The 24,046-nt window shown below is 37.8% G+C and overlaps 1 long non-coding RNA gene across 1 annotated transcript; it reads right to left on the bottom strand.

Moving 5' to 3' along the window:
* Positions 19,903–23,777, bottom strand: LOC106502460. The gene is made up of 3 exons (XR_001296048.2): positions 23,725–23,777; positions 23,016–23,086; positions 19,903–19,984 (listed from the first exon to the last, which is right to left on the bottom strand). It is a non-coding gene; the product is annotated as an uncharacterized LOC106502460 (long non-coding RNA).

Below are 24,046 nucleotides of genomic sequence, written 5' to 3'. Positions count from 1 at the left end.
GTGTGGAGTTAATGTCCCCTATTGTTATCGTGTTACTGTCAATTTCTCCCTTTATGTCTGTTAATATTTGCTTTATGAATTTAGGTACTTTTATGTTGGGTGCATATGTAGTTATAGCTGTTACATCTTCTTCTTGGATTGCTCTTTTAATCATCATGTAGTATCTACTTTTGTTATCAGGTTAGGGAGGTTTTCAATCTTGATTTCTCTAAATGTTTTCTGTTCCTTTTCTCTCTCTCCTTCTTCTCGGATCCCTATAATGCAAATGTTAGTATGTTTGATGTTATCTCTTATATGGTTTACTGTAGCTTTTTCTAGGTCTTTTATCACTCACTGACAATTACTGTTTTACCCTTGATTCTCCTCTGAAAGCATTTACAATCAACTACAGGCAAACTTGTTTCACTTTCAAGCAGGTTCTTGACAATGACTCTAGAATATGGGTTTCTATTAATTTCAGATCAAAATGCTGAATTCAGTAAGAATTTTTAATGGAAAAATTGATTGATTCAAATAACTGCTAGTCCAAGATCAAGAAAATTAAGAATTGTTTACATAAAAATGAATGAACAGTTGAAGATGGTAATAATGTTTATGACTTTGCTTGAAATAGTGCTATTGCTTTAGTGCTGTCTTTTTTTCCTCCCCAGATTTAAACAAACTACTTTTCTCCTTAATTTTAAGCTATCTATAACTTGTAACAGTTTGGCAAAATATACCTTTGTAAGCAAAGATTGAAACATTTATCTTTTCCTCCTTATCTATTTCCTCTAGAACTCAGAAACATTGATTAAATATTCTTATTTTTCATGACAATACAAGTATTTACAAAAGTTCTTAAATAATCTGTTCTCCCTATAATAGAACACAATTGGGCAAGTCTCTAATTTGGCTTCTCTGCCTAAGAGACTTTTAAAGTTCTCATCTGAATTTATTATTACTTGAGAATTTTAAGTACTGAACCTTATGGAGCTAATAAACACACTGGATATTACCAAAGCTTTGACTAAAACATTATATTTGAAAATATACATGTAATTACTATTCTTGCTACTTTCATGTAAATAATCGGACCATATTTAATGAGCCTAGACTTATAAACAAATTAGGCTCACTGTAACTATCTTTGATAAAAGTACTTTTACAGAATGTAGACAAAAATATATAAATACAGACAAAAATGGTTTTAATGGAAATCTATAGTATACCTTTTATCAGATTCTAATCATCTTCATTGTCTTTGAGATATAGTTATTTCCATGTAAACTTCAAAGAAATCATAACAGATGATATATGGACAACCTTCAAACTTGTTGTATGGGACACTCAGTAGAGTTCAGCAGAACACCCATGGATGCGATCAAAGACAGTCAAACTGCAAACTCAGACGGTTCATCAGATTGAAACTGCCATCCACATTTACCATCTAAAGATGCTTTGAATTCAAATCTAGAAATTGTCTTAATTGGCACCTCTTCATTTCAGATACTGAGTTTATATTTTGTTCCAGCTATTAACCATTGTTTCTCTTTGGTTTCCATAGAAATTCTTTTTACTAAATTGTTTGATTCCTCAAATCATAAGTGGTCTAATTTAGGTGGAAGCTCACCTGCAATGCTATCTCATGAATTAAAATAAAACATTCTCATGCCATCCTTTCCTAAGTAATCATGAGAATATGAGATGCTCATACAGCATGGTGTGCCTTGTAAACAAGAAAAAAATGGAAACCCAACTGCGTATTACTCTGCATATGTGAGTTGACTTAGAAATGTGAAACATGAATCTGATTATAACTCATTTGATTTATTTCAATCTTTGCTCCTGGGAATGTCTTCTCTGGGTTATTTTAAATCCTTGGCTATTATCCTGCTCACAGTCATTGTATTAACAACTTCCCTAGTACACTGTATCCTCTCAAGGCTTTTAAACACATTGTAGCTGCCACTCACGTCTCAAATGGTATCATCAAGATTAGATGTCAAAGGGGTCACTGATCCAACCACATGTATCAATATCTGTTATGATGATGAAACTGTTTGGTCATGTGGACAGCAGCTGCATGACCATCTGTCTGAATGACTGTGTCCATAGTGGTACCTGAAAATAGCACTATACTGGTTGGCCATATGCTCAGCTTGTGGAGAGAGTGACCAAAAGGGAGGAGTTGTTAAAATAAAGTGCAGACCAGGCCTGATAATCCCCCAAGAAGATAAAACCATTTAGGCCACATAAACAAAACTAAATCTAGCTTACTTCATGAACAAAACTTAACTTAGTGTACTTAGATATGTATTCATCTCATAATCGTAAAAAAAACTTAACTCATCTTTCTAAAATGGTATAAAATCTGCCATCTGGAAATCCTCGTTGTAATTACCAATCATCGTAAGGGTTAAATGATGTCCTCATTTTCACTTTATATTTATAATGGCTTATAAAGATGATTCTGCAGTATCATATCCCTGAGCTTCTCTACTTTTTTTTTCTCTACTTTTGGTTTGAAGATTACCAGTTTGTGAACTGTTCTTATGTACACAATAAATGCTTACTAACAAAATTTTACATATCTGGTTTTAATTTTTACCATTTCTGGATTTTTTGATAATAGTTATATTACAACATGAGTTTGTGCGTGCATCCTCAGTCATGTCTGGGTCCTTGTGACCCCATGGACTGTAGCCTGCCAGGCTCCTCTGTCATGGAATTTTCCAGGCAAGAATACTGGAATAGGTTGCCATTTCCTCCTCCAGGGGATCTTCCTGACTCAGGGGTCACACCAGTGTCGCTTGTGTTTCCTGCATGGGCAGGTAGGTTCTTGGTACCACTGTGCCACCTGGGAATCCCTATGTTACAACATATATTGCTTGAACGCTTTTTAACCATAAGTTAAAAGTCCCTCTTTACACTGAGGTGGAATTAAATTGTTTTTGAGTTTTTCTATTATGACTTTCAAATTTTCTACAATCTCTCCACAGTTTTTCTCAATTTCTGAAATATGATAAATGATATTTATGAGAAGAATCAAAAGAAGAATCAATTCAATTCAGTCACTCAGTCATATCCAACTCTTTGCGACCCCATGAATTGCAGGACGCCCGGCCTCCCTGTCCATCACCAACTCCTGGAGTTCACTCAAACTCACATCCATCGAGTCAGTGATGCCATCTCATCCTCTGCTGTCCCCTTCTCCTCCTGCCCCCAATCCCTCCCAGCATCAGAGTCTTTTCCAATGAGTCAACTCTTCGCATGAGGTGGCCAAAGTACTGGAGTTTCAGCTTCAGCATCAGTCCTTCCAAAGAACACCCAGGGCTGATCTCCTTTAGAATGGAATGGTTGGATCTCCTTGCAGTCCAAGGGACTCTCAAGAGTCTTCTGCAACACCACACTTCAAAAGCATCAATTCTTCAGCACTCAGCTTTCTTCACAGTCCAACTCTCACATCCATACATGACCACTGGAAAAACCATAGCCTTGACTAGATGGACCTTTGTTGGCAAAGTAATGTCTCTGCTTTTTAGTATGCGGTCTAGGTTGGTCATAACTTTCCTTCCAAGGAGTAAGCGTCTTTTAATTTCATGGCTTCAATCACCATCTGCAGTGATTTTGGAGCCAAAAAAAATAGTCTGACACTGTTTCCACTGTTTCCCCATCTATTTACCATGAAGTGATGGGACCAGATGCCATAATCTTAGTTTTCTGAATGTTGAGCTTTAAGCCAACTTTTTCACCCTCCTCTTTCACTTTCATCGAGAGGCTCTTTAGTTCCTCTTTACTTTCTGCCATAAGGGTGGTGTCATCTGCATATCTGAGGTTATTGATATTTCTCCTGGCAATCGTGATTCCAGCTTATGCTTCTTCCAGCCCAGCGTTTCTCATGATGTACTCTGCATATAAGTGAAGTTAATAAACAGGAAAGGAAAAGCAAAAAGAAGAGAAGATGCCCTAGGAAACAAAAGAAATTTTTAAAAAGGAGGATGGTTGGGGAGGAGAAGACACAAATTAAAGATAAATTCCAAGCACATGGAGCACTAGGGGCCACTGTTGGTGATGGACAAGGAGGCCTGGCGTGCTGCGATTCATGGGGTCGCAGAGTCAGACATGACTGAGTGACTGAACTGAACTGAACTGCTAAAATGATAAAGAATCTGCCTGCAATGTGGGAGACCTGGGTTCCATCCCTGGGTTGGGAAGATCCCCTGGAGAAGGGAATGGCAACCCACTCCAGTATTCTTGCCTGGAGAATTCCATGGACAAAGCAGCCTGGCAGGCCACAGTCCATGAGGCTGCAGAGTCAGACACAACTGAGCACCTAATACTTTCACTCACAAAAACCCTTTCTTTCTTCTGTTAGCATATTTTTGTGCATAGATGAACATTTGGAGGTTGATCAGTGGACACTTTATTTTTGCTAGTTGTTTCTATGAACCAAGTAAGTGGGACATGGCCACTGGCACTTGATCACATTGGTAGTACAGGGCGTCTTCCTGCAGAGAACTCGACTGGGATCTTCGCCCCTTGAAGTGCTCATGAGCCAACCTATAGGATGGTGTAGAGGAAAATTATGAACATCCCTCTGCTGTTTGGGAACCTGAATGCAATCATTCACTTATTCATTCCCTCAACCATAATTTCTCATTCAGGTAAGTTTCTATTGAAAGCTAGAAGCGCTGTTCTGAACATTACAGGAAATAACAGAAACATACACAGAATCCTGCCTAAATTTTTCATATTAAATGCCTTTTGTGTATGTTCCACAAGACACACAACCTCAGCAGATACAAAACTAAATTCAACAGGCTCTTCATACCTCACTCCCATCACTAACCACCCAGCTCTTCCACTTACAAGCAAATCTATTCTTCCACTAATATCTCCTATATTTGTTACTGATAAAAACCATCCAAACTAGAAACCTCAAGTCTTTCTCTGTTCTTTCAGCTTCCTCCTCCTATTCTCTAATCAGTCATCAGGTACCTTCAACTCTTCTCCTGATTGTATCTCTTTCTTTCTACCCACTTATCTCTTACTTGTACTCAACTGAGATAGGCTTCTGTCCAAATTTTCTATCAGTTCCTTTTTACTCTTCCTTTTGAATAAAGTCTGAAAGCTGTCCCTAAATTCAAATAGTGTATCACCTTCTTGCTAAAAATCTTTCAGTACTTCTCATTACCAAAGAGCAAATAAAGCCCCTCAAATTATAGAGAAATATCTTCATATCTATTCTATTAGCTATCTACCTATCTAATGTTTCTATTTTCATCTCATATGTTCTTTTCCATAAACTCTTGGTTTATTGTATGTTGTATTTTTCTTGAAATATTTGTTAGGAGTCTTTCTTTTTTTTTTTTTTTTTTACTTTATGGGACATAGAAAACTATTGGGTTTATTTTAGTAAGGAAGAGTTAAGATGATTCATAAGGATAAATGTATTAATTTGAAAAATGAAACGAAGAAGGAATTGGCTATAGTAGATGGTTACTGCTGTGGTGATGAGGATGTGAGCCTGGATAGTAGAATAGAAAAGGAGTTACAGTGAGATACTGTATAGGGTGAGATTATACATGAATATGTGTGAGTTGTTGTTCCATCTCAATAGGCTGATTTCTTGGTGTAACACAATGGACAACTGAAACAATAGAAAAAAAGAAAGAGTTTTACATTTCTCTTAAAAGTTAATTGTGAGAAATTTAGTAGAGAGGTGAAAAGTAAATATGCAGAAGAAAAAGTGAGAAGTGAAGCCGCTCAGTCGTGTCCGACTCTTTGTGACCCCGTGGACTGTAGCCCGCCAGGCTTCTCCATCCATGGGATTCTCCAGGCAAGGATACTGGAGTGGGTTGCTATTTCCTTCTCCAGGGGATCTTCCTGACCCAGGGATTGAACCCGGGTCTCCCACCTTGCAGGCAGGCGCTTTACCCTCTGAGCCACCAGGGAAGCCTATGCGGAAGGCTACTGTACAAATAAACGAGAACGACCAATATTTAACATAGGATTTGTATAAAAATGTTACTGAAATACTGGTGTAACTTTTGGTCACTGTATATTTAAGCTATACCCTGATTTAGTATTATAGTATTCATTCCTTAATGAACATTTTATAAAATTTTTAGGAATGAGTAAAATCTAAAATGGTTTGTAGTTTTTTTCTGTTTTGTTTTTGGGATTTTTTTTTTTTTTTCCCTTTCTACTTTGAAGTCATGTGTTATGCTGAATGCTGTATGGAGGCCTGTAGAAAAAAATAAACACTAGATAATCCCTACCCTCAAAGGAAATTACTAACTCATTTAAGGCTTATAACAAGCAAAACAGAAATCTAAACTTTAGTCAATTAAGTAGGAAATTTAGGCCCCAAACACTTTCCTCTGAAGTTTGTGTACCCAGAGCATGAAAAAAAAGGGATATCTAAATTGTTTTGCTTAATTTATTGGTTACCTACTAGAACCAGAGGCCCCCAAACATGAAACAAAAACAAAGTATTCATGGGAAACATTCAACATGCAAAACATGTTTGCCAAGAAACCAAACAACCCACACATAGCCAATAAAAGTGGCCTCTTACTCATGCTCTAAATGCCTCCAGAGTGAAACCGTGTCAGTGAGAGAATGTTTCACAGCTGTAGGACTTCTTCATCAAGAGATTTTTTTTTCTGCCAGTCTCAAAATTCGGCAACACAAATCATTACTTCGAGAATCACACCCAAGCTTCTTAAATAATGAAGGAGATAAAGAGAAATGTTGTTATTTTAAGTTTTCAGGGAAGAGGAGACTCTGTTGTGCAAACAGCTATTTTTTAGCCCTTTGAGATGGGTGGAGATTACCTTCAGAGCTGTGGACAGGGTTCATACAGTCGAATTGGGAAGACTGAAATTTAAAAGATCTTTGAGTTAGCATCCTAGCAAGGACAGATCACTTTGTAAAGTTTGTCTTTGAAATCTTTAGCCTAATTAACTGTCATTAAAAAAAAATCGGAATAATTTAAAGTGTTCTGCCATGAAATTATAGATACAGGATTTTTTCCAGTTCTTAAAAAATCAGTTTTTCTGGTTTTGTGTCCTTCCTCATACATCATCAGAACCATTGCATATTGACCTGAGGATAAATGACTAAGATTTAATGCAATTTTGACAGTAGTTTCTATTCTGCTCTGTCCTTCAGTGATGATTAGGAATTTTCTGGTGGGCCAGTGGTTAGGACTCAGGGCTCTCACTGCTGAGGGCTTGGGTTTAATTCCTGTTAAGGGAACTAAAATCTCATTAGCCTTGCAATTAAAAAAAAAAAAACAAACAAAACAAGAACAATGGGAGACTTTCACAGTGGGTCCTGTGTTTAGGAGTCTACCTGCAGATGCAGGAGACATGTTCCTTTCCTAGTTTGGGAGGATTCCACATGCTTCGGAGTAACTAAGCCCGTGTGCCACAACTACTGAACTCTGGGGGGCCCAGAGCCCTTCTCTGCAGCAAGAGAAGCCACCGCAAGGAGAAGCCTGGGCACCGCAGTGAGGAGCAGTCCCTGCAACTGGAGAAAGCCCACATCCAGCAATGAAGACCCAGTGCAGCCATAAATAAATCAAATAAAAAGAATGATGATTAAATGTTTCGTACTTCTCTTTCCTGTTCAAAATGTTCTTCGAGGTAGACCTAAAGCAAGAGAAGTATGGAGTAAGGAAGCATTTACTGGGAAATGAATTTGTATGAAAAATCGTAGTGGTTTAAGTTCAGAGATAAGGTGTATTCATATTCGAATTTCCAAAATGAATTTTGCCACTGGGTATAATGTTTATAATAAAATGTGCCCTTTGATCCACTTGAGTGTGGGCTACGCGTAGTGACTTTCATCTTTATTGAGAGGATATAGTAAAGGAAAAAAGAAAAAGAGTACAGTGGGGAAAGCTGGCAGATATCATTTTAAGCAAAGAATAAGGGTTAACAACATCAGTAATAATTCATGCTGATATCATGTACCCCTTTGATATGGTGGGATGAGCAGTCAGCTTATCTTGTGTTTTTATCCCAAACCTTTGTTATTGTTGTTGTTCAGTCACTAAGTCTCAAGTCATGTTGTCAGCCAAATCATGAGAAAATACCACACAGCTAAACTAAAGGATAGTCTACAAAATAACCACTACTCCTCAACATTGTTATGGTCATGAAAAATAAGGGAAGATTGAGTATTTCGCACAGATTGCAGGAGGTTAGGAGATCAGATGACTTAATGCATTGTGGTGCTCTGGATTGGATCCTGGAACAAAGAAAGGACATTCATGGAAAAAATGGTGGAATCTGAATAAAGACTGAAGTTAAGTTAATCGTCATGTACCCATGTTATTCTTCATTTTTGTCAAATGCACTATTCCTATATAAGATGATGACTTTAGGAAAAATTACATTATGGGTATATGGAAACTTCTTGTACTATCTTTACAACCTTTCAGTAAATTCAAAATTATCCCCCAATTAAATATTTATTAAATACCTATGCATATATACACACCCTGCCATCGAGAGTTAATTACAATTTTAAAAAAGACTAATTACAGCAATGTTGTGTTCAGTTGCTCAGTTGTCGACTTTCATTTGGAGTTTTAAGTCTAGGCATTGAAACTTTAGCTGCATTAAAAGTGTAAGCAGTTCAAATGAGACTTTTGTTTATATTTCATATGCAGAATAACAATGATAATGCCTCATGAAAGTAGTGTTACTCAGGTTTTCTTCCAACTGTTATTTATTGAATACTGGCAAGACATAAGGAGCTCTTTAAAACATTGCATTTATACCTAGAGGTGCTGATACCTAGAAAACTTATCATCAGACCTGGAACCAGACTGCAGTCCTTCTGACTCCTGGACTCTAATCCTTTCAAACACAGCTTGGAGCCTACTAGACCTCTTCCACAGTTCCATGGGGCATGGGAGCTATTGAGTGGGAAGATATCTTTCTCAGTGGAACTTTGAGAAACAGTCAGAGGGCAGTATTCAGCTTCTACGTGTGTGTGTGTGTGTTTGCGTTAGTCGCTCAGTCGTGTCCGACTCTTTGCGACCCCAAAGAGTCCAAAGACTGTGTCCACCAGACTCCTCAGTCCATGGAATTCTCCAGGCAAGAATACTAGAATGGGGTGCCATTTGCTTCTCCAGGGGATCTTCCTGACCCAGGGATCCAACCTGGGTCTCCTGAATTGTAGGCAGATTCTTTACCATTTGAGCCACCGGGAAGCAATGGTCTGTGGGCATTTTTCCTTTCTGATTTGTAGAAGTAATTGTCTGTGTCTTTAATGGGGATTTTGATTACCCTTTTTACATCTCTCTGTGTGTGCTCTTGCTTAGTTATGTCCAATTCTTTGTGACCCTATACTGTATAGCCCTCCAGGCTCTTCTGTCCTTGAGATTTCCCGAGCAAGAATACTGGAGTGGGTTGCAAATTCCTACTCTTTTTACAGCCCTACCTAGTTTAATTGCTGGCATCATCAGAGTTGTGAATTAGGATATTACCAAAATTGCTTGCAGTGTTCTTTTTCAGGTTGATGTAGAAAGTTTCTGAGATGACATCTAATGATTTTCATATAATCCTTTTTGTGTGATACCAGGAAATTAGTGTAGGCTTGAGTTAGTGATTTGATTCCAGTAAACAGAATACAGCAGAAGTAAGAGGCTGCCACTTCCAAGACTGGGTTTCAAAGATTGTGGCTTTCATCTTGTGGGTGTTTGAGCTCTCTCATTCTCTCCTGGATAGCTCAGAGCTGGGGAAAGTCAGCTTCAAGTCCTTGAGGCAGCCCTGTGGAAAAACCCACATGGTGAGGGAGTAGGGCCTCCAACAGTGATATGAATGAGCTTGAAAGAGGCCTTTCTTCCAGACCTCCCTACCCAACCTAGTTGTTACTGCAGGCCACGAGAAATCATGAGTCTTAGCTATCTAGCTAAGCTATTCCTGGATTTCTGACCTGCTGAAACTACGAGTCTGTTTTTTTCTTTTTCTTTTTTATTAAAGTGGGCTTCCCTCATAGCTCAGTTGGTAAAGAATCCACCTGCAATGCAGGAGACCCCAGTTTAATTCCTGGGTTGGGAAGATCTCCTGGAGAAGGGATAGGCTACCCATTCCAGTATTCTGGGGCTTCCCTGGTGGCTCAGCTGATAAAGAGTCTGCCTGCAATGTGGGAGACCTGGGTTTGATCCCTGGGTTGGGAAGATACCCTGGAGAAGAGAAAGGCTACCCACTCCAGTATTCTAGCTTGGAGAATTCCATGTACTATACAGTCCATGGGATTGCAAAGAGTCCAACACGACTGAGCAACTTGTTAAAAAAAAAAAAACAACAGTTGAAAAACAATGTCATGCCAACTTCAGGTATATATTTAAGTGATTCAGTTAGATATATATATTCTTTTTCAGATTCTTTTCCATTATAGATTATTACAAAATATTGAGTAGAGTTCCCTGTGTGATACAGTAGGTCCTTGTTATTTATCTATGTTATAGGTAGTATATGTGTATGTCACTCCCAAATTCCTAGCCTATCCCTCCCCCCACTTTCTGCTTTGGTAACCATAAGTTTGCTTTCTATGTCTGTGAGTCTCTTTCTGTTTTGTAAGTAAGTTCATGGGACAGAGAGATTATTATACTAAGTGAAGTAAGTCAGACAAAGACAAATACCATATAATACCACTTACATGTGGAGTCTAAATGTCTACAAGTTTTAGGCTGCCAAATTTTGGGTAGTTTGCTATGCAGCAGTAGAGAACAAATAGTCTCTATAAGGGCTGAAAGAGGGAAGGCACAGATGTTAACCAGGTGACTACATTTATTTTATGCTTAGTATTTTGCTACAGTTGACTATTATCTTTATGATACTGCATATATTCAACTTACTCTTTTATTCAATTTTATCTGTTTGACAGTTGTATATAATTTTCATAATCATCTAAAAGTAATTGTGAAGGCCCTCCTTCTCTCATTTGTTTTTGTTATACTCAAGGCCAGCTTTGGCACTGCAGAATTAAAACTGAAAAATGAGCTTCAGTTTTGCTTTTGATTGTTAAAATGTTTTGATGAGGTGGAGACATGTTTTTAAGCATCTTTATTTATTTCTTTGGTTGTACTGAGTCTTCATTGTGACACGTAGGATCTTAGCTGCAGCGCACAGTCTCTCTAGTTGTGGCACACAGGCTTAGTTGCTCCACAGCATGTGGGATCCTCCCGGACCAGGAATCAAACCCATGACCCCTGCATTAGCACGAAGATTCTTGACCACCAAGGATGTCCCACACACGCTTTATATCTATTTTTTTTCTTGAAAAGTTTAGTAAATCTCCTGCCTTATGTGCATTTTGAAATATTGAAGGGCAACATACAGAAGCATCTCCATTAATAAGAAAACCAGATTAATACCTTAATGGGCACAACAGCTTATGTGATACTTTGAAAAATGCTTATTCTTTCTTTTTTTTCTATAATAATTAAATCATCTTTGTGCATATTCAAAAAAGTTGATATTATTCTTTTTTGGAATTTTGCATTTACAACTCTTGGGTTTAAAGACATAAAATGTTTCACTACTATTTCCATTTCATCTGCCTATCTATTCATCAATCTGTAAATAAACTCATAGGTAAATATACACATGCGTATTTACCTCTAAATATGTACATATGCATATACATGTATAGTATATATGTAAGTAAGTGCAGGTCGTGCATATTTTGTTGTTGTTGTTGTTCAGTCACTGAGTTGTGTCCAACTGTTTGTGACCCCATAGGCTGCAGCATGCCAGGCTTCCCTCTCCTTTACCATCTCCCAGGGCTTGCTCAAACTCATGTCGATTAAGTTGGTGATGCCATCCAAACATCTCTTCCTCTGTCGTCCCCTTCTCCTCCTGCCTTCAATCTTTCCTAGCATCAGGATCTTTTCCAATGAGTCGGCACTTCACATCAAGTGGCCAAAGTATTGAAGCGTCAGCTTCAGCATCAGTCCTTCCAATGAGTATTCAGAGTTGGTTTCCTTTAGGATTGACTGGTTTGATCTCTTTGCAATCTGAGGGACTCTCAAGAGTCTTCTTCAACACCACAGTTTGAAAGCATCAATTCTTTGGAAAAACCATAGCTTTGACTATACAGACTTTTTTTGGCAAAGTAATGTCTCTGCTTTTTAATATGCAATCTAGGTTTGTCATAGCTTTTCTTCTGAGGAGCAAGCATCTTTTACTTTCAGGGCTCCAGTCACTGTCCTACAGTGATTTTGGAGCCCAAGGGAAAAGTCTGTCACTAAATCCATTATTTCCCCATCTATTTGCCATGAAGTGATGGGACTGGATGTAGTGATCTTCACTTTTTGAATGTTGAGTTTTCAATCAGCTTTTTCACTCTCTTCTTTCAGCTTCATTAAGAGGCTTTTTAGTTCCTCTTTGCTTTCTGCCATAAGGGTGGTGTCTTCTGCATATCTGAGGTTATTGATATTCCTCCCAGCAATCTTGATTCCAGCTTGTGATTCATCCAGTCCAGCATTTCATATGATGTACTCTGCATTTAAGTTAAATAAGCAGGGTGACTATATACAGCCTTGACGTACTCCTTTCCTAACTTGGAACCAGTTCATTTTTCCATGTCCTTTTCTAACTGTTGCTTCTTGACCTGCATACAGATTTGTCAGGAGGCAGGTAAGGTGGTCTGCTATTCCCAACCTTAAAGATTTTCCACAGTTTGTTGTGATCCACACTGTCAAAAGCTTTAGCATAGTCAATGAAGCAAAAGTAGATGTTTTTTTCTGGAATTCTCTTGCTTTTTCTATGATCCAAAGGATGTTGGCAATTTGACTTCTGGTTCCTCTGCCTTTTCTAAATCCAGCCTGAACATATGGAAGTTCTCAGTTCATGTCCTGTTGAAACCTACCTTGGATGATTTTGAATATGATCTTACTCAAAAGGCAAAATGGTTGTCTGAGGAGCTCTTACAAATAGCTGAGAAAAGAAGAGAAGCAAAAGGCAAAGGAGAAAAGGAAATACCCATCTGAATGCTGAGTTCCAAAGAACTGCAAGGAGAGATAAGAATGCCTTCCTCAGTGACTAATACAAAGCAATAGAGGAAAACAATAGAATAGGAAAGACTACAGATTGCTTCAAGAAAATCAGAGTTACCAAGGGAACACTTCATGCAAATATGGGCACAATAAAGGACAGAAAGGTTATAGACCTAACAGAAGCAGAAGCAGAGGATATTAAGAGGTGGCAAGAATACACAGAAGAACTATACAAAGAATATCTTAATGGCCTGGATAACCATGATGGTGTGATCACTCACCTAGAGCCAGACGTCCTGGGGTGCGAAGTCAAGTGGGCCTTAGGAAGCATCACTCTGAACAAACTAGTGGAGGTGATGGAATTCCAGGTGAGCTATTTCAAATCCTGAAAGATGATGCTGTGAAAGTGCTGCACTCAATATGCCAGCAAATTTGGAAAGCTTAGCAGTGGCCACAGGGCTGAAAATGTTGTTTTCATTCCAGTCCCAAGGAAGGGCAATGCCAAAGAATGTTCAAACTACTGCACAATTGCACTCACTTCACATGCTCACAAGGCCTGCATATACATATTTATTTCTTCATTGCCTTGTGACTATAGCACATTAAAAATAATCCAAATATCAAAAACTCTTTAATTCTATGATTATAAATCAGAAACACATAGCACTATTTTCTGGAAACTTTCTTAAATGAGAGCATATTCAGTATGGAGAAGATAGTATGCTGCTGCTGCTGCTGCTGCTAAGTAGCAGCAGCAGCAGAAGATAGTATATGTGGCCTCAAACAAATCTTCCTAGGTAATTCTTCTGTTCAATCGCAAGTGGATAAAGGTGACTAAAGAAATTTTGTCTTTCCTCTGAAATCAGAGATTTTTTAATAAATTTGTGTTTTTTTTAAATTTGAATTCAGAAAATACACACTAAGGTTTATTATTATGGAACACTTGTGATGGAATGTACTGGAGATATTGACCTTAGATTTTGCCCTCACAGAGCTTTCAGGCTGGTGGATGGGACAAAGAGAAAGCAAGTTACCTACAGTTTTTTGCTTTATGTAAAGATAGCATCTTTCAACTTATGATCCAAAAGAATAGTGACTCAAATCTGCCTACCATGACAACTGGCATGAGCAGGGAAGTATGAACATTTTAGTCCTACATTTTGGCTAGATTACTGTCTTAGTCAATTTGAGCCACTATAATAAAATATAAAAAACTGGGTAATATACAACAGAACAAGAGAAACTTATTTTGCATAGTTTTAGAGGCTGGAAAGCCAAGATCAAGGTTCCAGCATGGTAGGGTTCTCATGAAGACCCTCTTTTTTGTTTGCAGATCACTGATTTATTCCTGTGTCCTCACGAGGCTAAGGGGCAAGGGATCTCTCTGGGTCACTTTCCGTAAAGGCACTAATCCCATTCACGAGGGCTGCATCTTCATGACCTAATTACCCCCAAAAGCCTCACCTATTCACACCATCACCTTGGGCATGAGAATTCCAACATATGAATTTGAGGGAGATACAAACATCTACCATATGATGCAATCAGGGAGAGTTTGACTGAAAGAGGTGACTTCTGTATAGAATTGTACTTGTATGGAATTGAAGGTTAGGAATAATAGGGAAGAAGAAGGACTCTCCACACAGAGGCAATAGCTCATGGAAAATGGTCTTTACTTTTATACAGATTGCTACTGTCATTTTCACACTGCTGCTAAGTCGCTTCAGTCGTGTCCAACTCTGTGCAACCCCATAGACGGCAGCCCACCAGGCTTCCCCTTCCCTGGGATTCTCCAGGCAAGAATACTGGAGTGGGTTGCCATTTCCTTCTCCAGTGCATGAAAGTGAAAAGTAAAAGTGAAGTCACTAAGTTGAGTCCGACTCTTTGCAACCCCATGGACTGCAGCCTCCTCCGTCCATGGGATTTCCCAGGCATGAGTACTGGAGTGGGGTGCTTATTGTTTAAATATGAATAATGACTAAGATAGCACTAAAAATGGTCTTTGTTTTTATACAAACCTGGTTTTAAAAGTCTCTGGGTCTCCTTCATCCCCTATAAAGAGCATTTATTGGGTTCTGTCTTTTTAAAAAAGGTATTTTGAAGATTTATTTTATTCTAAGACATTCAGTGGAATCATTTTCAAGAAAATATCTTGAAAAAATCAGGGAGGAAAACACTATATTAAAAATGTGAAGATAATTGTACAGCAATTTATAAATGTAGTACTTTTCTCCTCAGTTTATCCTTACAAATACATTTCACATAATATAAACGCAGATAAGTAAGTTAACTGAAATGTATACATTTATGGTAAGTGTTCACTAAGATTAAAAATTAAATAACTTGTTAAATTAAAAAAGTTGAATTTAACTGATTAAAAATCACTTTCAGTGAGTGTTTACAAGGCTTGATGCCTTTCATGTTGTGATGCTGTTGGCCATTATTAATTGTTATGGTCAACAGATGCAAAAGGAAAGAGAATTTTAAGAAGAGGCATTATGATGATGATGGAAACAAAAATGAGCTTATTGGAAGTGCAAAGTTATTTGAGTATAGGAAAAATTCAAAAGGACACACCAAAAAAATCATTGAACGTGTGATGCATGTTATTTAGGCACTTAATGCATTCTTATCTCAGCAAAAGGTAAAGAATGGTTATAATGAATGGTTACAGATAAAATAAAAACTATTCATTTAAAAATACTCACCATGGTTAGAAAAATCAGCATCAATGCAAATGCCTATTGAACTAATACTATTTCAAGAGAGAAGACTTTGAGAAGGTAGAGATGAAAGAGCTGATGATGAAAGTTTTTTTTTTTTTTTTTTTTCTGGAAAAGTAGAATGAGTCACAAGCTCAAGGCCAGTTATCCTTTCTATATATCATCAAATTATGTGGTAATGCCTGCTGACTGCTGAGGAAGTGATTTGCTGTACTCCTTATCAAGAGAGACATTGCCCACATCAGCAGATTTTCCTATGGATGGAATAGTTTATTTTGAGAAAAACTATGGCCAAAGAGGCTATTGCAGAGGGAGAAGAGGGTGTCTTGTTTCAAAACCTCAGAAGACCAGAGTGAAAGTGAAAGTGTTAGTCACTCAGTCATGTCTGACTCTTTGCAACCCCATGGACTGTGACCTGCCAGGTTCCTCTGTCCATGGATTTCTCCAGGCAAGAATACAGGAGTGGGTAGCCGTTTCTTTCTCCAGGGGATCTTCTTGATCCAGGTCCAAACCTGGGTCTCCTGCACTGCAGGCAGATTTTTACAGTCTGAGCTACCGGAGAAGCCCCTCAAAGGACCAAGGTACACACTTATTTCTTGGAGATGTAATTGGAGCCTACAAACCAGAACCCTTTTCAAACACTGTAGCCTTTGTGTTTAAGCTCATTTCTAGAGTTGGTACAAATTTCAGAGAAATACAGTTTGGAGAAAAGAAGACTAATCTTTACTCTCCCATTGGAAGGTATTAAAATTTCCACTGAAACCTCACCTTGTAGCTCAGACCCCAGCATGAACCAGTGGTCTCTTATTGAATACTTTGTTCCAGATTCAGCTCCCTAAGCCTCTCGTGCTGGCTCTGTATCCTTGTGGCTAAACTCATACCTGTACGTGATGAATTTTGTTATCCGTTGCACTTCATCTTGTCTTCTAGTTCTGGTGTCTTTCCTAATATCCTAAATCACAGTTTCCTTAACAACTCATTTGAAACTAATGGAATATGTTTGAGGAAGGTAGACCTGATGGTCATTTCTCTCCATTGAATGATAAAAAGTCCACTAAATAAAAGTGCACTTCGCATTATTGAATTTCTGCAAGTCATTATTTTTTTGTTAAGAGGTGGTAATTTTTCATACCATTTACAGTGAATGTTTTTCCCATATGATCTCAGGAGATGATATAAACAATATAGTGTTTGTGTCATAAAAAGATATAAAGGTATGGATGTAACAATATTGACTAAAATACAGTGTAGCTATAGTCATGTATGTATTATTTATGAGTAGAAAACATGAAGATAAAAGGCAAAAGCCGTAGATTAAGTCTTTTGACTCACAAACAGATGTGATATTGTTTAATCTATAAGTAGCCTGAAAAGAGTGTGGGAGGGTGTTTATCATCTTCTTTTTCAAGTTTCCAGCCCAAGTTGTAAAGGGCTATGTAAACCATCTACATTTTTGTCAGTAAAAATTATTTCATCCCTTGCTAAAACTCAGTCAGCTTGAGAGTGAAACAAAGCAACTGTTAATACTGTAACTTTGCTTGCTCAGTGGTTGAGGTTACGGTGTAGAGAAGGGCCTATGCTGTGATACAGGAAAGGTCTAATACTTGAAGATGAGCTAACAAGTATTTGTGATGACTAATGCACTTTTGGTCATTTACTATCTAAAAGTGAAAGTGATTTACGCTAAATTACCCCACACCAGCCAACCAAGTTGGCAACCCACTCCTGCGTTCTTGCCTAGAGAATCCCACGCATAGAGGAGCCTGGCAGGCTACAGTCCATGGGGTCACAAGGGTCAGACACGACTTAGTGACTAAACCACCACCAACAACAACCATCTTCAACGAACCAAGTTTGAGCCTTACTGAAATTTCAAGGAAGAATAATAAATACCCCAGATTTGATCAATACTGTTGTGGAGGAAAAACCATCAACACAATTTGCTGAATGAGGGAAAAACCAAGTTGAGGTAGATGTTTGATTCCTTTCGTCACTCTGATTCCTACAATTCCTACGTTCCTGCAGTCGATCCTGTGAACTGTAGCCTCCTTGGTCTCCTCAACTCGGGAATCCGTATGGTTCTAAAGACATTCTCCCACTTTGTGCTGCAGTCTGGAAACTCCCCCAAGGCCCTCTGAGGAGAACCCTTGGCCTCACTTGGTTCCTCTCCTTACCCTCAAAAGTGACTCTTCTTCACTGTCTTGTGCCCAGTCCTTTCAGAATGGTGGTTTTCTTTATTTCGTTTGTTTTTGGTTGATTCAATTAAGAGGATAAATTCAACCTCTCTTACTCTGTGTTGGTCAGAAGCGGGAGTCTTGTTTTCTTTGAGTTCAACAATTGGATACCCCTGGTTTGCAATAAAGCCATATCAGATTTATTATGTTTAGTGTTTGCATGTATAGCTTTTTCAACATATTTACTTTCAAGTATTTACTCTGTTTATAATTATCATGTGTTTCTTATAAAGAGCATTTATTGAACTTTGCTTTTTCATTTTGTCTGACAATTATTGATATTGAAGTGTTTAAATTTATGAAACTACTATTTGTTTTATATTTATCCATTATTTAATATGTTCTTCCTTTTTTGCCTTTTTTGGGTGAATCAAGTATTTTTCATATTTTATCGTACCCTTTTGTGTGTGTGTATGTGTGTGTGTATACCTCTGTGTGTGTGTTTGTGTATATGCTTAGTAACTACTCTATAATATAAATAAATGAAAGTGAAAGTGAAGTTGCTCAGTCGTGTCTGACTCTTTGCGACCCCGTGGACTATAGTCCAGCAGGCTCCTCCATCCCTCGGATTCTCCAGGCAAGAATACTGGAGTGGGTTGCTATTTCCTTCTCCGGGATCTTCCCGACCCAGGGATCGAACCCGGGTCTCCCACATTGCAGGCAGACGCTTTACCCTCTGAGCCACCAAATAAGTATCTTTAATTTACCATAGTCCACTTGTAAATAATTGGATACTTTTTCATGCATCTTAAACATATGGTCCCAGTTTTTGTGCTCTAATATTTTACTTCACACATGCTATAAACACCAAATACATTATTATTTTTGTTTTAAACAGTGAAAAGTTTGAAAAGATATAAGGATATGTATAGTTTATAAAATACATCTTATGTTTCTGATGTTCATCATTCTTTCCTGTAGATCCAGAGTTTAATCTATTATTTTCTTTCTACCCTTTTAAAGCATTTGTTTTATAGTACAAAAAGTCTAGAAACAAGCTATATCTGATTTTTGTTAGTAGGAAAATTTGTTTCTTTATTATTATTATAGATGCATTTTTCTGAATATAAAATTCTACATTAATTTCTTTTTCTTTTTCTTTCAGCATTTTAATGGTGCACTTCCTCCTTTTTCTGGCTTCTTTTCTGTTGAAAAGTCAGACATCACACATATTGAGCTTCTTTTTTTGGTATCTTTCTTGCGATGTATCTTTTATAACATATCTTTGTTGTACTGTATCTGTTTTCTTCAGGATGCTTTCATTATCTTTTGTGTTCAGTATTTTGTTTATCATATGCCTATGTACATGTTTTCCTTGGATTTGTTATGCTTTGGTTTTATTGAGTTTCTGATATCTACGGAGAGGATGATATTCTTGAATTTTGGAAAGCTCTCATCCAATGTTTTATTAAATATTTCTTTTTTTCATTTTCTCTCCTTCCTCTCCTCCTGAAATTATCTTTACATCAGTGCTGACTGTTTACTATTGATCTACAGAGAGGGACTCTTTTCCTCTTTATATTTCAGTTGGGATATTTTCTATTGTCCCGACTTCCAGTGAGCCAGTCTTTTCCTCTGTGCCCAGCTGTGAAGCTGTGAATTCTTCATTTCTATCTTTTCTATAGTTCTCCTGCAGGGTTTTACATTTCTCCACTAAAATTCCTCATCTCCTCACGTGTGGTCCATCTTTCCCACTAGATCCTTGGTATTTTTATTGTCATTATTCAATAATCCCTCTTTGATAATTCTAACATCTGGGTACTAGCATGATTCCAGAGATATCTTTGCATTTTACAGCGAAGTTACTATCTTTTTGAACCATGGAGATTTTGTCTCTCTCTGCCCTCCCCCTCTGCTTTTAGCTTCGTGAGGGTCACTGCAAGCTGCCTGGGATGCTTTCTCTCCGTTCCTCTTACCTCCAGGCTTCTGAAATTGCCTACCTTAGTTTCAGTGGCTGCCACACTGGAGGCTCTCTCAGGAGGGTCTTCAGCCCAGCTGTCAGCCATAAGTGTGTTACAAATGGAGACCTGTGTGTGGAAAAGGGTCCTTGGGTGAGTGTGGATCCGCGCTCTGACAGGGTCTTCTTGGCATTGTATCTGTCAGGCCAGCCTTCCCATGGTCATTAGAAGTTCATTCAAGCTGTGGCTTGTTTCTTGCTCCTTACACCCTTTAATAAGATATTTGTTCTCTTTTCATTCCACTAAAAGTGAGATAGTGAGGAGATATCTGGGAGATAGGGACAGGGAAGCCTGATGTTCTGCTGTCCATGGGGTCACAAAGAGTTGGACCTGACAGCCACTCAACAAATGTGAGAGTGGGCATGTCTCACCAGAAATAAGAGCAGGATTTGTTAACGTTTTGGAGTTGAGTCAACTAGGGTTCTTTGCCTCCTCAGCACTCTGGTGGATTAAAAACACAAATAGTGCAATAGCTTATTCAGCTTATTTTGGTGGTTATGCCAAAGGCAAAAGTTCTTTGTGATGTTAATATAAAAATATCAGAAGAAATCCCTCTAATAGAGTTATAATAAAGGGTTTCCAGTGAAAATTGGTGCTTTGTCTATCAGTTCACTGTATGAGTCAGATATTTATATTTATATGTATATTTATATTTATCATTTCTAAATGCATCAGAACAGAAGGCAAAGAGTTGCCTGAAATCTCAAAAAAGAAAAGGCATGAAGTTGGCTGCCCTGTTGCTAGAGAACAGGAAATAGAAAACAAGGCGGTCTTGTGCAGGTAAACAGCTCTGCCAAGCACATGCAGCTTTCTTAATCCATTGATTAATGTATTATTTGATCAAGGTGCTTGTTAATTCAATGAAAAATTTATAAAATATTGATCGTGGCATTTTATATGGATTTTTTGCTGGAGAGATCAGCATATAAAAAGGCAGGGAAGAATACATTTTTGTACATGTTGTAATAGAGGTGTCAGTGCTCAGTTTACCACTAACTTTACCACCAAGGCTGCTGAGCATACGCTACACTGGGATAGCAGAGAGCTGCTGGAGAACTCCTGAAACCACTTTCAGATGGAGGCTGAGAGTTACTTTGGTGCTGGTCGAGCACATGCAGTTAGTGTTAGGACCCTGGGTTAGAGAGACGTTCTAGGACAGCAGTAGTGTCGTCCTGGTTTCAGTGGGCGGAAACAATGGTTTCCAGTGGGTGGATGATGGTCCTTGGAGATGCAAGGCCGGTGTGCCATTTGCAGTGGAAACCATGCAAGAACAGGTAAGGAACCGAGTGAGAATTTTTAAGAAGGAGAAAAATGCAACTTGGACAATTATAGAGAATTTGACCAGCTTCACCAGACAGTGATATGTATAGCATAAATCAGATGTTGGCTTGTGTTCTGATAAGTGTCATTTTCTGAGAATGGAGAGTTTCATGAAGCTAGTATAGCTAAGTAGTTTTCCCAGTAAATACCATCTTTAAAAGATCATCTATTGGAGCTAGGAATTTTCCTAGACTTCTTAAATGGGAGAGGCTATTTTGTCTAGCTAATATAAATGTTTTATTTCAATTCAATTAGAAAAGTCACTAAGCATCTAACAGTGCCAAGTATGCTGCTGGGCACTGTGGTATAAAAATAAATAAGACACAGTCCTTGCACCCAGAGATCCCACAGGTTACTAGAAGAAGAAACCATGTAAATAAATGTTAGTATGCAATATAAATCAAATTCCGTAATGAGGAACAATCCTATGTTTGAAATGAATGCATCAGGCTACTGCAGTGTGATAGCATCATTGCTTAATGATTTGTTTTGTTAATTCAATAACCATTTATTCAGTAGCTATTATGTCCCTACTTCAATGTTGATGAGACGTGTATTTCAGTCCACACTAATCCACCTAAGCCCTTGTGTCTACATTCCACCCTATGTGTACATTTCACACTTTCATATATAGTATTATTCCTGCATTCTCTTGCATTTTGACTTCATTCAGTGAAGTGAATTTTATATCATCTGATCTGACACATATTGACTTTTTCACTGGAAAAATTAGAAATGATGAATAAAACACGTTTTTTTTTAAAGGTTATAGGAGATTATATTTAATTTCACAATGAATTTATACTTGGGTAAGGTTTAAAGTGTATTTTGAAGTATGTGAAAGGTAGCTTAATGTATGTTTGAAACAGAAAGAAAAATGTGGGAAAAATAATATATACTTTATCCTATTAAAAAAGATTCAATGAAATAAATTTCACCAGAAAACAAAAGACAAACCCATGTTCTAGCCTGAATCAATATGGAGAAACACAAAGGAAAATGAAAATGTAATTTGTCTTTGGAATTACTAAAAAGTATTGAAACTAAATAACTGACAAGAGAGAAGCTACAGCTACTGCTGTTTCAAAGTGCACTTCTTATGTTCAGAGCAATCTGAGAAGGTCAGGGCCTCTCATTCTCACTGACTGCAAAGTAATAGAAGATAGACTCTAATTGTGGGATTAAATGAACATATGGCTGGTGACTTTCCATGAAGAGAATTAGATAGAATTCTTAGAAAATAATTTTCATCAAAGGTGATGAAGAAACTGAGAGCTACTTTTGTTTTTCTTTTTTTAAAGAAAAATTGGTATATAAATATAATATATATACATATACATATTTATATACAATATATAGTACTTGTATATTATATTAGGATACAGCCTATATTATATGTATGCTCTCAATTGTTCAGATTTTTGTTGGACCTTAGATACACTTTTTGAAACTAATTAAGCAGCCTAACTAACTTAAGCAGCCTACTTCTTATTGTTATTAGATGATCTGTATCAAGGACATTTTTATCCCTTTAATATTCACAGCTGTATTGACACCTGTGACTCAGGTATCAGATTCATCCCGGAGCCTGAATTCAGCTGACCTTCATGTTTTTTGAACACTATTATAGACCCAAAGATAATTTCTATGAGTCTGGCTTTTGTAATTTTCTGAATAAAACTAGAACCTTTCTAAAGATTAATAATTAGACATAGGAAACATTCTAAAGAATGGAACATCAGTTAAACATTTAAAGGTACAGTAGATAACAAATGCTTACCTTTGGAAGCTCAGAGGCCAAATGAAGCACCAAATCTAAACTCCAACTGGGAATCCAAGCTCACAGTGCCCCTAGTTAAAAAACGGAGAGCATAGGAAGTGGGTTTATCCTTTTCCTTCCCAGTTCCATTACACATCAAAGTAGTTTTACAGGGAAAGTAAATCCACAGTTGCAAAGCAAATAAGAAGTGATACCAGCAGCACACATGAAATTGTGAATGATTTCCAGAGAATAAGTTCTTATTGATAAATAATCCAGACTAGGAGAAAGCGTACAGGAAGTGCAGCACAGTCAAAGGAGATGTGTTGGGTATGTTGGGAAAAACTCCAAGTTCAGTCAGGAGGCATGGGGGTGGGAGAGAACTGAAACCAGTCGTCAAGATAAGTATTTAAAAATCTGCCGGCTAACAGGACTCTAATGGTTTTCTCCACTTCCCCACAAATTGACTGACAGCAGAGGCATTTCTTCCTTAGCTTAAGCCAGAGAACATCTTCCTAAAGAAATTAAATAAACTGCCTAAGATGGTCTAGCCATTCAGTGTGACATTTGTCTCTTGCGACAGAAGCCCAGCTGACTGCACATCAAGCTGTAGAACCGCAAAAAGGAGTGTGAAAGGAAAGACCTCTCAAGTCAGGAGAAAAACATGCTGAAATACCCAATTCTCAGAGTAACATTTTTGTTATTTTGGCATTTTAGGTAGCCTGCTTACCTTCTGGCCACATATCCTTAAATCATTCCTACACGTTGACACATCCTCACCTATTTACACACAGACAGGAAAACAGCCTGCTCATTTCCAGGGAAAGCCTTTTTGAGGAAATAGATCCAGACCTACTCAGAGAGGGTGCAACAGCTAAATTAATTCATCAATAAAGTCCTTTATTCACAAGTATGATTTGCCAACTAAAAGATCAGAGAGTTTAAAAGAATCAGTTCTGATTTTCTGAAATGCAAAGGGTGCCAAGAAACAAGCTAAAGGGACAGAGCAAATGACTATAGAGGAAAAAGGAATAGTTCAGTGAAGGCAAGAG

This window comes from Capra hircus, chromosome 9 (assembly GCF_001704415.2).
Source record: "Capra hircus breed San Clemente chromosome 9, ASM170441v1, whole genome shotgun sequence".
Taxonomy (NCBI): Eukaryota; Metazoa; Chordata; class Mammalia; order Artiodactyla; family Bovidae; genus Capra; species Capra hircus.
Note: the sequence above shows the minus strand (reverse complement) of the source record. Positions and strands in the feature narration are given on the sequence as shown.